We start from the raw sequence: 14,520 nt of genomic DNA on the forward strand, positions 1-14,520 counted from the left end.
TCTTCAGAGCGACCTGCAGATAAAGTCTGTTGTTTCTGTGCTGCAGCCTGCTCAGATTGACGTGGCCGGTCGGATCAGCTCGGGCTATTTCTGTCTTTTCTTTTTTTTTTTTTTTTTGGTCCAACTCGCTGCGGGCAGGAGAGGTTGGAACACTGTCCGCTCGGCTGAGTGGTCGAGTGAGGGCGACCCGTCACGCAGCCGGGGAAGACTTTTCAGAGGAAACATTTTTGGAAGGTGAACTGCGCCTCCTGTGAGCTGCAGGCCTCTGAATGACACAGATGAACAGCAGACAGAGTGCTCAAAACATAAAAAATATTTGAAAAAATAAATGCAGTTTGCTCGGTGATGAAACGATCGCTCGTGCAGCTGTAAATCTGTCGTTAAACAGGCCATCCAGACGAGAACCATCTGTGAGATTAGTCTTTATTTTCCGCCTGCCCTCTGTCCCTCTCTATTCTTATCCTCGCCTAATTTCCTCTCCGTCTCACACGTTTCTTTTTTACCCCAGCATGTTGACCTTGTCCCTTATTCCACCTCGTTCGATTGGGAGATAGCCCACGATGGTGTGTGTGTGTGTGTGTGTGTGTGTGAGCGAACAAAGAGGAAACACAGAGTAGGGAGAGAGAGAGAGAGAGCAGTGAGGTGTCCAGCACTTAAATTGCCTGTTTATTTCCAGTCATTGCATCAATTACACTGATACGGCTTACAAACGAGTGCACTGAGTGTGTGTGTGTGTGTGTGTGTGTGTGTGTGCGAGATGGGGGTGGAATAGAAAAACGATTAAGAATGATAGATATGGAAATGTTTTGTGCTGCCGTGTGCGTTTTTTGTGGTTTCCTGCGAAAAACACCACACACACACGGGAAGTGTTTTTTGTTCTGTTACCAGGGAGAGCGAGGCAGAGGGAACTCACTCTGTATTTTATGATTGTGATCCGTCCAACAATCAGTGAATGCATGCAAAGTGTGTGTGTGTGACGCAGGGTCGGCATGATGGCCGCCTCTCTCTCTCTCTCCCGGGGGGGCGAGGGCGTGTCCGTGACAGGCTGCAGTGATTCGTGGAGCACAGCGGACAGAATTTATCAGACTCAGCCGAGGCCGTGAAGCGTTCCGGCCTGCAACTCTGCAGTTTGTCTCCCACACTTGGCGTCACGTAACGGCCTGGACGCGGCTCGATTTTGCACGTTTCGCGACATCATTTCTGACTCCGATGTTTGCACGACGAGGCGTTTGTATGAACAGAATCACTTCCTTCAGTCCGCCCGTGACTTTGCTTTGAACGTGTGTTGCATTCAAAGACCTTCTCGGGAGTTCTGCGTCTTTAAAGGATTGACGACTGAAAAAGTGCTGAGCCCGAATAGTCGATTAACTGATTAGTCCGATGTAGAGCTGCAACTAACAATAATTCTCATTATTGATTAAAACCTGCCAATTATATCCCAATAGGTAGTATACTGTCTCCACGTTGTAAGGAAATTAAAAGCCTCTTACTGATTTCTCACAGTCCGAGGTGCCTTCAGGCGTCCAATTAATATTTCAGACGTATTCCATTTTCTATTGTGTAAAACATTATGTTGTAAGATTATTTTCATTAGTCGTTCGGTCCATAAAATGTCTAAAAATGGTTAAAAAATGTCGATGAGTGTCTCCCAAAAGCCCAAGATGACGACCTCAAACACAAAAATATTCAGTTCGCTGTAACAGACGAGTCAAGACACCCGAAAAAATATTAATTTAGACTTTTTTTTTAACATAAAAGTTACTTAAATTGATGGGCAAAATGTTGGCAATAGATTTAATAGTGGAGATCTAATCAAATTAATCGATTAATTGTTGCAGCTTTTGTCTAAAATAAGGAAAAGCGTGAAATTCTGACATTTGACATCTGGCTTTTTTAGCTTAAACATTTACTAATGCAGTTACTAAATTACCGTATCAAATATTCGATTAATTAATGAACTGTTGCAGCTCTGACACCAGATTAATCGACAGTCAGTTAATAAGGAACAGTTATTGACGAAGTAATAAATGTCAGTGTTTTACTCTCAAGAGTTACCTACTGTATATTTTGGGGGCTTAATAACGGTGATAGGAACAAACAAGCAACTTTAAAGTCTAATCAGCGACAAATTTACCCTTTACGAATGATGCTCATTATAAAGTGTTACCCTTATATAAGCCCATTATTCTTATTTTGTATCTAGCCTTTCTTCTCTAACTTACAAACATGAACATACGTCGTGCGTTCATGAATTCAGGAAGATAACTCTCTCACACTGTCACTTTGTTCTCAAAATATTGTTAATATAGATATATTGTCGATAGCTGCTTCGATGCGTCACCTCGGTCTCGAGAATCCGTGATGGCATTTTCCACACGTTTAACATTTTAAAGCTGAAACAATCCGTGCATTAATCAAAAGATCAACCCGGAGACGAATTGCCAATGAAGAATAATTACTTCCATCGCTGTTATGAAGCCATTTGGTTTTCCTGCCGAAGAAATGTCAAAGTAAATCCGTGTATTAGAGGAAACTACTTTTAATCAGCCGCTGAGCAGCCAATCATACTGGCCCGGCTCATTACTGTCAGAAGCAGAGAGCATGAAAAACATGGGTGACAGATTTAGTGGCCCGCCTCCGTCCCTCTGGGATGCATACACAGTTTTTATGGTAAGGCAAACAATTCATCACGGGGCAATTCATCAGTGGATAACTTTTAATTAATGTTCAAACGTGCAGACCTTTAAAACGCCAACCTCAGCTCGAGTGTCCGCTCTGTTTGCTTCCTCTCCTTCAGCGTCCACCTTCGTCTTTCTCCTCCTCGTCCTCAAAGTGTGTTTGGTCTATTTACTCATCCGCTTCCACTTCAGCACTGCCCCACTCTATTTTCTCAGCTCCTCTTCCCCCCTCTCTCCACTCTATATTCCCTCCATGTTTACATTAGTTTCACTGGCGAGTCCTTGCGGCTCAGTCGCTGCCAATATTTGTGTTGTGGTGGATGCTGCCCCCTATTTCCAGCGTTTTATCATCTTAATATCTCCCCCCACCCTCCCCACAAACAGCTCATTTATTTCCTTACATCCTTTATATCCTCTCCTCTCCAATCGCTCCGCTCTCCTCTGCCTCCGAATTAGCAACATCAAGGCTGAGAATTAAAAGAAATGGCCGATCAGAGGAGCGCCGTGGAAGAGGAGACCATTGGAAAGGCTCAAAATGGAGCCGGCACCAGCAAATTGGACAGGCATGAGCACGGCGGAGATGTAGAAAAGTCCACATAAAAGGGAGAAGAAAAGAGAGTCGGACAGATTGATTCTGAATGAAATTAAAGAGGACGAGGGGGAGAATGAGATGAGTAAATTGAGCATTACATACTGCATTACAGTGTCTCTTAATTAGCCGTGTAAAAGCTTTCTTATTAGGACTGATGCACTCCTCGGCTAACGAGGGAAGAGAGAATGCTCTTTCAGTTGTCATTGAGACGGGCCTGGGAGGAAGAAAGTGAAACAGCGAAGCACTGAATGGGAAAATGGCGAGAAACAACTCGTGGGACAATGATAAAGAAGAAGTCCGAGCTAACTGTTCGTGTGTAATCATCTCACTTTGCGCGTTTCGTCTCAATTATCTGTCATCTTTGTCATCCCTTGGTGCACGCCGCTCTCCACCACCGCCCTGTCAGTGAATAGACATTATGTGCAGCTGCGTTGAAAGTCCGATCACATCGCAGGGTATCTGGGTGTGAGCGTCGAGTGTGTGTGTGAGTGTGTCGAATCACTTCAGCTTCAGGTTCTGCACCTTGGCTGTCTATCACTGCTAAATCACAGTGAGGTATAAACTATTTACAGCGCGCACACACACTCATTTGAATCTTTTATTTACACTCGAACGGAAACAGTGTTGATAGTAGAGCTCGAGCAGCGGAGGCACACAACAAAGACTGAACCTCGGCGTGGACACCTGATGTTTTATAGGCTGAATGCATCGCTATATGATTGTTCCCACAGCATGAAGTCACACAGACTTTAATGAATAGTTAATGATTGGGTAAATACACATACTTTGCGTTCTTAATGGAAGTAAGCTGAGAGGATTGATATAAATTCCATGTCGTGTGTTAAATTCCTGAAAGAATCTTTACTGTGGGCTTCATGGAAACGATCATTTGCACAGTGCAGCATTGTGCTTTGTGTTTTACAAGCTATAAGGACAGAATTACGGAGGACAAAATGTGCAGTGCCCTTAGAAAAAGCCTCTTTTCTTTACCCTCATTGGTCCGCTGACGTAACATAGAGGAGTCTGTGTCCCTGAGCTTGCTACAGCGTACTGTACCAGAGATTTGTATTCTTTCATCAGCTTTATTTTGCATTTCACTGGTTACAACATTAATTGTTGTGTTTGTTCAGACTGTATAGACGGGCTAGAAATTGTACAAACAACTGGAACGTATTTTGTCATCCTGCAAGAAATGGCACAAGAGCCCACTCTTTCAATATAACAAATAGTCCTTTTAATATTTCTGTTCATGTATATGTTAAAATAAATATGATGCATTATGTAAATAAGTACGTTTTTAGAAAGTGTTGGTGTTGGTTTATATTTAGACTTTAAGGTTGGGGGTTCACAAAAAAATCTAGAGAAAATCTAATGTGTAAAACAGAAGCTCAGTTTGTGCGAACATTAATATAACATTAACATTCATATCATTAAATAATTAAACATATCCAGTGATTTATTACAAATCATGTAGCTATCATAGACTTGTAAACTTGTCAGAGGTTATTTTGAAATAAGGTGAAATAACATAACTTTATTGAGGAAAATATTAAATTTCCTGCACTGATCCCATAGCAACAGAATCTACACATTTACCCACAAGGCACAGCAGCTTCACTACATTGATTATCTGAATCTCATGATACTGACAGGATCGGTCAGGATCTAATATTCTGTATAATATTCTGTGTTTTTTCTACACATCCAAAGGTCACACACAGTCCATGTTCAAACAGTAGGGATGCATGGAGTAAAGCAGCTGTCCTTCTGGTAAATCCCGAGCTCCATCAGAGCTGTCTTAAAATATTTATAAGAAGTCTGAAAATTCTCTTCCCTCTGGAGATTCTTCTGGCATTATATCATTAGTTAGTTCTGTATTATTATAAAAGATGATTGATGATATTTAAATTCCACGGTGCATTTTCGACTATGGCCACTAGAGGGTTCAGTGAGTCCTCTGAACGCAAACGACAGTGTGTGTTTCACAAAAGTCTCACTAAATCAGCTTTAATATCTTGCTGGTATGTAGAGGGAAAGATTCATACCTCTTGTGTGCTGGTCCATTGAGCTACAGCCAGGAGACCGTTAGCTTAGCTTAGCACAAAGACTGGAAACAGGGCAAGTCACCGGCCAGCTTTGAAGTCAAAAATACGTTTCCCTGTTCTTCAGTCTTTTCATGTTGAGTTTTATTCATGTATTTTTAAAGCCCAATTATAAAGTTCTATGAGTCCAAGAACAAAGGAGAAGATATGATGACTGGGAAGTAATAGGATAATGTTGTGTGAACATATATGGATTTAAACACAATCTGTTAATGGAAAAGTACTGCATATAAGACCTGCATTCAGTATATAACCACTCTTTTGTCATAGTAATAGGAAACAAGTCAAGTACACAGTGGAGTTTGGTTTGACAACTGTCTGGTGGCAGTTATTTTCAGGTTGCTCAGCCATGTCGGAGCTGCAGCAGTCCAGATGGGAGACAAAGAGTGTTTGCTCAAGCAACTGTGTCTGAGTCAGCAGATTTTAGACACAGCAAATCTGCAATAGCCGCCGTAGCAGTTGGTTGTCTAAGATCAAACTAAGCGTCGGTCCGGGCGGGAGTAACGGTGCGGGTGTCACGGTGATTGACGGCTCTTGTTAAGGGCAGGATTCCTGAGAGGAGAACAGCGGCTCAGCCTTGTCAAGGTCAATCGGGAGGTGTTTGGCAGGAATCCAATTGGAGATTTCAGCTAGAAAATTGGAGATATGCAACCCAACCTGTGTGTCAGAGCTGGGAATCAAAAGGTCAGTTAAGTGTCATCGCTATGATAGGAGGAATTATGGGATGCGGTGACAGAGCCAAGAGGTTTAGTGCGGTGAAAGATGATGTTTGTTGCTGGAACCCCCTTGGAGAGGAAGACTCTCTTTAATGATGGCTGTAACACCACAATGTCTTCTGAAAGCACCGACCACTGGCTGGATGGATGGTGGCAACTCTTCCAGCAATAAATCAGTTTTCTTGGATCGAGTGATTTATTAATGTCACAGGCCTTGTAGTCACCAATCAGACAGAACCTGTCCCTGCTCTTCTTCCTGAAGAAAAATGTCTAATTTCCACTGTGGGAAATGCAGTGAAATAAGCTGAACTGTGTTTCATGTCTTGTTGCCTTCTTAGAGATTCTCAGAGTGTGCTATGATGAAAAAGTGTTTTTTGTGTTTGTTTGGATCCGTCACAGGTGTGTGTTTGGGTTCTTTTCTCTGATATTTCAACCCCGTCTCATCAATCTTCAACAAATAACTCGACTATACGCTTTCAAATTGCGTGCAGTACGTACGCCAAGGTCCAATTATGCATGCAGGAGATTTGCCAGTCCTTTCTATTAGATTCTGTACAGTGCAGATCCATATTAGGCCGACCTTCGTTGTCATGGTAACAAAAACAAAAGTGCAATGATTGCAGTTTGGTTCGGTTTAGGCTGCAAAACTACTCGGTTATAAAAGACGATGTTGTATTCATTAACTTCCAGAAGAAAGGAGACATATCATGATCACTCTCAGGTTTATAATTTTGTTTTGGTTTTCTACTTGAACAGGTTCAAATGCTTTAGTGCTCAATATAAACATGAGACGCTCTGTTTTAGCTCCTGTCTCTTTAAGACACGCCTCCTACTGAACACCCAGTCTGCTCTGATTGGTCAGCTCAAACACGCCTGACCCAGCAACGCTAACAACAACAGAGCATGTGCGCTAAATCAACACCCATGTGCCAAACTAGCTGCTACGCTTTAAACTATGCAAATGTGGCACGATGACATGGTGTGATGTCACAAAGTCGAGGAAATAAAGGTGGGACTGCTGACGCAGCGGGTTGGGCTTCTATTGGTGCGGACTCTGACCTTTTACGTGCGCAAGTACCTATAAATAACAACGGAGGAAAGGGAATGCAAAGAGAAAGCATAACATGTCTCCTTTTAACAAGTCAATGCTGACTTTTGGTTTCACAGGGGACACAAACGCCGTCTTCGTCTGTGGATATGTTGTGTTTGTTGTGTCCACTCCGACTCTCCTGCTCTTTAATCTGCGCCACCTGATCGCTTTCTTGTGTGATATTTGGACACATCTGTTTCTTCCAAAGAACTTAATGTGAAGGACTGGTGTATAACCTGCACACGCACCTGGACTCCAGCTTAGAAAGTCTAAAGTCGGGCTGTTAGGATACAGATTGAAGCAACTGGGCTGGATACTGAAGTGGAACGTAAATACTAACCGGATCTTCATGTCGCCCCTGTGTGTCGGTGTGATCTGACTCAGTAGACCTTTGCTGCACTGACATCTGGCGTGCAAGATTGTTTAATCACAACCCAACCGTACGACTGAAGGTATGCTGGAATTAAATCATAGACGAAGCAGTACTGTCTGCCCAACACGTACAGTAGATACTTGGCAACCGTTTCACATTTTTCATCTCCGGTTCAGTGCAGGTTTTCATCCACATCTGTGTTGAGTGTTTATCTGCATCAGAGGTGTTCAGACTGTGAGGAGGGGGCAAAGATACTGCGTGAGTTGAATGGGATAGGTGCATAAAAATAATGTGAAGTTAGTTACTGAGGCTGATTTGGGGGACGCAATCGCCAACCACAGTTGAGGCAGCAGTGGTGGCTGTGACACATATGACAAATAAGGTACTTGACAAACCTTAGCGTCCAATTGCTGCAAAAAGTTGAATATTTTTCGAAGCAGTCTGACACTTTCCATTGATCTCATTCTCTCTGACTTCCATTCAAGATAATTGTCTGTAAATGTGCTTAACAATAAGATAGAAAATAAGACACTCCATATTAGAACTTGCCTTAGAATTATCACATTTTTAATGTTCTTTAGTATCAAAGTAATCCTGTGGTAGCTGTTTGTACATTTATGCGTATACCGCACACAAGAAGTGCTAATTACCAATTCAGCATACGTTTAATGATGCTAAATTGAACAGCAATGCATCCATTTTGAGTTTTCCGTGCTGGGGCAATTAATCCGTGTATTTTGAGTCTGGTTTTCAGAAAATGTTGCATAAAACGATGCAAGTGTGAGTTTGTTTGTTCTGGGGAGTATTTGTAGAGAGCTCATCTGGAGGCAGCATGCGCAAAAAGATTAAAGGATAAATGTTAAAGGAGCAAAACTCCTCTGTAGTTTTTTTCGACGTCTGATCAGATGAGGTTTGGTATCATGACAAGCAGCGTTAAGTCAAACTGACTGGAAGGAAGATGGCGTGCTGCTGTCTCGTGTCACAGAGCAGCCGCTGTTCGCTGTGAGGAACGAGACCCGATCGGCGTCGATGTGGAGGAGAGACAGCGAGATGAGAGTGGAGGAGGCCGCCGGCAGAGTGTCGAGGCCTCGTGTGGGAAAACAAGAGAGGTGTTTGCTGGTGGTTGGAAGTTGGGAGAGTCGTATCTCATTAACCATTTTTCCTTTCCAAGTATGTGACAAAATCCTCAAAGGGGAGATTGATACCATCCAGTGAGCTTAGTTTGATTTAACAACCCAAACGACTGTCGCGGTGATACGATCATCAACCGAGCAGAAAAGAGCCCGGCGTTAAATCTGACGGAAAATCAAAGGGAAGGGAAAAGATTTTTCAAGTTTGCTGACTTTATACTTTTATAATTGGTATTAAAACCCCTTCAACAGCATGTTTAGTCTCCTTTTTTTTGATTAAATGGAGGACCAGATCTGATTTATTCGGGAAAATACGTGCAATAAAACGTTGGTAAATGAAGAATAAATCACTTAATCCTCTAACCGGGGTAGATTAAAGAAAAAAAAGTCGTGAAAATAGAAGCAGAAAAACAGCATTCATAATGACATACATTAACGACACACGCGACAGTTCAGAGCCGCGCGCGGAGATCTCTAATGCCATTACGGTTTCATCAGAGAATGTGACATTTGATTGGCGTCCATGGTCTGCTGCGTTCCCTCCTGATTTCTTTCTGTCACTCTCTCTCTCCGCAGAGGACGGATCTGAAGCCGGTGATGACGACTAATCGACATCAAAGCTGAGCATAAAAACACGGAGGACAGAGTCGTTCGTGAAGAATAAAGTGCGAACGCACCCGTCCCTACGCACCGCCTACTGCATCAGCCTCCCAGAGTTTTATGGACTTCATGTAGACAAAAGCCGGAGCGGATCCAGTCTGCAGACTTTGAGGGAGTCGTGTTGGGAAGAAAAGAGCAAATGGTGCTGCAGCACCTCCTTCCCTGGAAGCCCCACTTCAAAAAGTGAGTATGTCTTCGTCATGTAGTTGAAGCATTTGAAATATCTGAGCAGTTTGTTGCTTTTGCTTTGTGTTTAACTGTAGTTAAATCAAAGTATTTCCTCTGTCTACATTATTCTATTTTAGCCCTATTCTTCCATATAACCCCATCACATGTGAGTCACGGGGCGAAGGATCCTCTCTTCTGAGAAAAACAGTTGATTCGTTTTATTCTGAAAAATCTTCATTCTTCAAAGAGGAAGAATATTGTGTCGCTGCACGATTTTTGAATTTCCACTGTCGAGGTATTCACGATTATCCTTGAAAAACACGTCGCACTCGAGGAAGTGCAGCTCTGTTTTGATTTCAAGGTGGAGGCGCATCTTTTCAGTCCCTCGCCGTGGCTGAAGCTTCGGTTCCCCCGCAAAAAAATAGCGAAATAGGGTGTTTGTAGATACTTTGGATTCCAGTCTAAAGAATAACAGGGAGGGAAGATGACCTCCAATTATTTGTGCTTTTACTTGAGCGAGGTCGCGCATCTCGTTTCTCAACAAAGAGCTTGATGACAGCTGCTGTGGTTCAGGGGTAGAAACAGCGTTTTGTTATCAGAAGGTTGCTGGTTCAGTTCCCCTGGTCTGCATGTTGAAGTGTCCTTGAGCAAGATACTGAACCCCAAACTGCCTCTGATGTGCTGGTCGGCACCGTGCATGGCAGCCGCCGCCATCAGCGTCTGAATTACTGTCAGTCAAATGTGGATCATTCAATGAAATCAGGATGACGATGAACTTTATTCTCTACGCAGCAAACTGATATCAAAGAACGAGCTGTGACAAAAAAAGCTGCACTCGAACGCACCGCAAAGACGACAGCTGGCATCCATTTTGTGACCCCACTCTCGCTAATATAGCTGCTGCTAATTAAGAATACGTCTGATTAAAAAGGTTGCAGCGTGGTAGAGGCGGAGGAGAGAAAGAAGGAGAAACCGCACTGAATGGGTGAAATCATGGAAGCCACAGTGACGGGCTGAAGAGGATTTCCTGTTTCTGCACTTATGCGCTTTCACCCCAGCAGCCAATCACAGCGGTTTCTCTCACAGACGAGACGATTCTACAGGCTGAACGGGTCAGAGAAGCCTCGGCCCGACGGTTCTGGACACACCTAGAGCTGACAGCCGTCCATCGGCCCGATGTGTACGAGCCTGAAAGCGACAAACAAACTCCTTTAGGGATTAAACAATAATTAATTACCCAGACATCCTTCTCTACGTTATAATCTATTTTTAAAAACAGCTTTATATCGGTGTAAACGTGACCAATATGCGCAGATATAATCCTTTTTTTAAATATATGAACAAACTAAACAAATAAACAAACAAAGTTAGGAGACCTTGAAGCTCCGGCGGATAGAAACCCGGCCAGAGAGGCACCTTGATGGGGGCAGTAATTAAATTACGAGATAAATGATGCCATTAAATAAACTAACACCTATCAGTGGTTAAATAGTGAGCAGTAAAGCTTGATTATCCCCCCTCATTTTCTCCTTTCGGGCAGGAGGCCAAACAAAGCAATCGCTAAAGGTTACACTAAAGAGCCAGCGGACGTTAATGAAGTACACTAACTAGCTGCAATCGGTCAGTTCTTTCTCGTGGCAACAATGACGGCCTCATTTTGGTTAAGAGCGGCAGGATTTTATCTTATTCCTCCTCCTTCTTAAAGGGATATTCAGGTCTAAGTTTAATCCATGGTCTAAATCACCGTGAAACTGTGTTAGACTCCCTCTCGAGAGATCAAGTTAGCAGATTTATCAACCTCAGAAACGACCGCACGACAACAATACACTGCAGTAAATGGATCCAAATATAAACCGCCACCAAAAAGCCACAAATAATGCTCAGAACAGCACCAAACTTCAGCAACAGTACAAATAGGGTCTCAGCACATAGTCCGGGGCATCTAACCTCCGCTAGCTTAGCTGGATTTCTATTGTGAAGCTTAAAAACAGACTTTCAACTCTCCTCCATCAGCCTCCGGGTCGGGGAAGTCCCGACGCGACGATTACCGAGTGCGGTTAGAAATGCTCAATTCCGTTCTTTTCCCTGTCCGCTCTCGATAATAACTGTTATAAACTGGCAGGTAAGACACATATGAACTTTGATTGCTTTTCCATGGAGTCATAATCATACATTTTCATCCATGAGCCGCGGAACTCTACTGCACTCGGTAATCGACTCGTCGGGACTTCCCGTCAACAGGAAGCTGCTGCAGAAGAGTGGTAAATTTAGTCAGCTTTTCAGTAGAAATCCAGCTAAGCTAGCGGAGGTTAGATGCCCCGGACTATGTGCTGAGACCCTATTTGTACTGTTGCTGAAGTTTGGTGCTGTTCTGAGCATTATTTGTGGCTTTTTGATGGCGGTTTATATTTGGATCCATTTACTGCAGTGTATTGTTGTCGTGCGGTCGTTTCTGAGGTTGATAAAACTCCGTAAATTAGCGGTCTGCTAACTTGATGTCTCGAGAGGGAGTCTAACACAGTTTCACAGTGATTTAGACCATGGATTAAACTAACACCGGAATATCCCTTTAAGACGAGCCACAACACAACAAGCACAACATGTTCTACACGTTCTTTTACGAAGCCCGTCCGAGCAGATCTCAGGGCGAGAGCGAGCATCCTGCCGAGCTCCAAGTCAGCGAGGAGTGTGTGAATCATTTTGGAATTCACAGCAAACTTTTTGCTTGAGATCTAACAAACTCCTACAGCTGATATTTCATGCAGGAGGAAAAAAAAAAAACCCACACACGCGCGCTGAGAAAGTCAGAGTCAAGTGTACAATGCACAGGATCTTTTCTGAGCCCCGGAGGCGGCCTGCATCTATTTATCCACCGCGATTTCTCATATGGTGAAAGAGCAAAACGTACACGGCTGACACAAGATCATATCTACTGCGTGTAGACAATAGTGCCTTCTCAAAGCACGACTACATGTTTATCTCACACAAAAGCGTTTAAATTAGATTTGCTTTACGGCTCTGTTATTAGTTCCCTAAGTTGCCTTGCTGCGGTAATCTTCTTTTGGACGCGATGTTATTAGACAAAAGTGGATTTTAACGGTTGCCAAATATCTGCAATTTCAATCAGTCAAAGGAAAGACGAGTGTTTCTTTTGGCATTTCGATTTCTGTTTGGATGTAAAGACTGTTTAAAATGGGATTAAGCAAGAGAGAGAAAGAGAAGCTGCTGGAGATTTTATGCCAGGGAGGGAAAGAAAAAGATGGAACAGAACAAAAATCGCGATGAAATTCAGTTGGCGCGGACGATTTGGCACATTTTGTAGACGTAACGCAAACAAGCGACGGGCCAGACACGAGCGGAAGCTAGACGTGATTGCAAAGGGAGGTGTGATGATGAAGCAAAAAGAGAAACTGGGTCTCATTCAGCAGCACCAGAGACGCTCTGACAGGGAGAGCGAGGGGAAAAAAACAGAACCGCTTTTTGGTAAAAATCAGTGCAGAATGAAATCGAGGCTGCGCGCACAACGACGTGCACAAACATGTTTTTGGTTGTGGAAAGCGCGCGATGGTGATCTGACGCGTGAACCGCGGCGCAGGGTGTCGATGAGAACGTGAAGATCGACGGGGAGACGAGCGAGGCTGCAGGGAGAGAGACAAAAGGCTGAGATCAGGACAACGAGCGTGTGACAGAAACTGGTCTCAGATCAGCCCAACATAAAATCAGCCAAATTGCCCTAAATGCAAATTTTGTCAGTAGATTTTCAGCTTGTTCCCTTTTTTTTTTTTTTTGCTGGATTTGTGGTAAGATGTGAATGTTTCCATGACTGCATAAACAAGCTGTTTCTCAGAGGAAAATAAGGTCCCCAGAACAAGAAAGGTGGCAGGGTCCGCCACGCACAAACAAAGCAACAGCAGTGTGAAATTGTGTTGTTCTTGAAGGTCAGTTTGTTTATTGAGTTTACTCAGTCGTGAAAATGTAGAGAGAGGAAAAAGAATCAGTCCGTGAAGATTTTCCTCTTCTGATTTAAATATCTTTCCCCCAAAACTACGTACTGCTCCTTTAGGCTGTATTTTGTCCTGCTCTTGAGTCTTTAGCTCTCTTGAGTTCAGCGTTACTCGATATGATGCGTGATGGAGCCGTGTCACACTCTCATCACGTTCCCCACGGTGCCTTCACTTCCTCCTGTAATTTCCTGTAATGGCGGTCGTAATGGTCTCGTTACGGAACGGAGACGACCGCTGCGTAATAATCGTGCCACGCTCGTTCATTCATAGAAATCACAGTGATTAGAGGGTTCGTGCTGGAAAATGGCTTCGCGTGCCGATGAATGGCGGCCGATTATTCAACAGATCACTTTTAATTTCCACCACTACTCGACTCCGACTGGCTTTTCTTGGTTTTCCATCGGCTAAAAAAGTTGCGGATTGCGTTCTGATATCGCCTCAAAGCGAGCCGAGCCACCGATTGGTCAGAGAGAATCGTCACTTGCGCTGCGATGAAACAAAATTAGAAGAAAGTACCTGATATTTAAACTGATTCCAGTCAAGTTAAGCTGAATCAAACCACGTGGCAGAACTCAGTCTTCATCGGAGAAAACACAAGCAGCCAATCGCCGTTGTTGTCGTCTCCACATGGAACAGTATGTCCGTCCTCACACACCAAAGCCCAGCTGATATTCTGAAATTTAAAGAAATATCTTACATTACACAGTTGATAACATTCAACATAAACATTCTCAGGTGATGGTTATTGATACGTATCCCTTCGAGCTGTTAAAGGTTCCATATTATGCTCGATTCCAGGTCCATACTTTTATTTAAGGCGTCTTCTAAACAATGTTTTCATGTTTTGATGCTCAGAAAAGACATCGTTTCGCTCATACAGTCCAATTCTGATGCACTTCTATTCATTCCATGTCATAACATGTCTATGTCTTGTTTAAGTACCAGTCTTTAGTACTAGAAAGAAAGACGGAAAGAGAGAACGAGTATACGAAAAGTCAGGGGGAGTA

General features: G+C 43.3%; 1 protein-coding gene across 1 annotated transcript in view; it reads left to right on the forward strand.

Annotated features, from left to right (window-relative positions):
- The window catches only part of flrt1a (fibronectin leucine rich transmembrane protein 1a), a 46,627-nt gene that overhangs the window by 19,117 nt on the left and 12,990 nt on the right, over window positions 1–14,520 (forward strand). The window contains exon 2 of the mRNA XM_030438873.1: window positions 9,258–9,524. The gene's annotated coding sequence lies outside the window, so the exon portion shown is untranslated. The remainder of the gene's footprint in view (window positions 1–9,257; window positions 9,525–14,520) is intronic.

This window comes from Sparus aurata, chromosome 13 (genome assembly GCF_900880675.1).
Source record: "Sparus aurata chromosome 13, fSpaAur1.1, whole genome shotgun sequence".
Taxonomy (NCBI): Eukaryota; Metazoa; Chordata; class Actinopteri; order Spariformes; family Sparidae; genus Sparus; species Sparus aurata.